The sequence below is a fragment of the Notothenia coriiceps genome, unplaced genomic scaffold, assembly GCF_000735185.1.
Source record: "Notothenia coriiceps isolate Sejong01 unplaced genomic scaffold, NC01 NC01_scaffold00034548, whole genome shotgun sequence".
Lineage (NCBI taxonomy): Eukaryota > Metazoa > Chordata > Actinopteri > Perciformes > Nototheniidae > Notothenia > Notothenia coriiceps.
In genome coordinates this window covers 2,005-3,069 of record NW_011367249.1, presented here as the reverse complement: position 1 = coordinate 3,069, position 1,065 = coordinate 2,005, and the positions used below count along the sequence as shown (strand labels likewise).

At 42.1% G+C, this 1,065-nt stretch overlaps 1 long non-coding RNA gene across 1 annotated transcript in view; it reads right to left on the bottom strand.

Annotated features, from left to right (window-relative positions):
- LOC104962299 (uncharacterized) overlaps positions 1–339 on the bottom strand; it is a 6,598-nt gene extending 6,259 nt beyond the window's left edge. The window contains exon 1 of the long non-coding RNA XR_800189.1: positions 145–339. This is a non-coding gene — a long non-coding RNA (uncharacterized lncRNA). The remainder of the gene's footprint in view (positions 1–144) is intronic.
- Between the last annotated feature and the right edge of the window lie 726 nt (positions 340–1,065).

Genomic DNA, 1,065 nt, shown 5'->3' with positions numbered 1-1,065 from the left:
TTCAATGCAGGAAGACATCTTATGGGAACTTTGCTTCTTTTGAATATGTGGCCCTTCAGCTGAAATGCTCCTCTCGAGCTCTGTTCCTAAATATTTATAGACCACCCAAATACTGTGTAAGCTTTTTTGATGACTTTACTGAACTGCTGTCTTTAGTGTGTATTGACTTTGACCGTCTAGTCATTGTTGGTGATTTTAACATCCATGTTGACAACCCCCAGGACAGAGGGGCTAGAGAACTTTTTTGTGTTCTTGATAACTATGGACTGACTCAGCATGTGACGGAGCCCACGCACAATAAGGGGCACACTCTGGACTTAATTATCTCAAAGGGTCTGAATATCTCTAAGGTTGTGGTGACTGATGTTGCACTCTCTGATCATTCCTGTGTTTTCTTTGAGAGCTCTATTTCTGTTCACAAAAATGTTCAAAAAGAGGTAACCACAAAGTGATATTTAAAGGAGACCTATCATGCTATATTTAAATGATATAGTGTATGACCGTACCTATATAAGGTATATTTATACATTTTATTTTTCAAAATACCAAACAGATCATTTTTTAGCCATGCCTCGTTTTGCTCATTTTCGCTCTATTCCAAGCCTGTCTTTGAAAATTCTGAGCAGCAGCTGACCACCGCCCCCCTGCAGAAGAGGGGGGCATGAGCTGGCGAGAGTCACGTTACCATGTTTGCTGTGATTACGAGTGTGGAATAAACATGTCATCTCAGAGCAATGCATGTGTTCAAGCATATTATCAATTTGATCCAGAACTGACCCTGAAGCAGCGGAGGTTTTGGTGGAGGTGCAAACATCTCGGTTGCAGCAGGACGTTTCTGAATGGTTAGTTGACAAGCTGTTGTCCCTATTTATTTTTACTCTGTTTGTTACGATGCTTGCTACTTATTCCGTTCATATTTTGGCTAATTAGCAAGAATGCAATGTGTACAGTTTGTAACTTAGAGTTTGACCCAGCAATAAGTCTCTGAAAGGCGGGGGAAAGTTCTGTGGATAGAGGCAGAGCGCAACGGCAGGCAGAGAGGAGCAGCAGCAGCAGGCAGAGAGG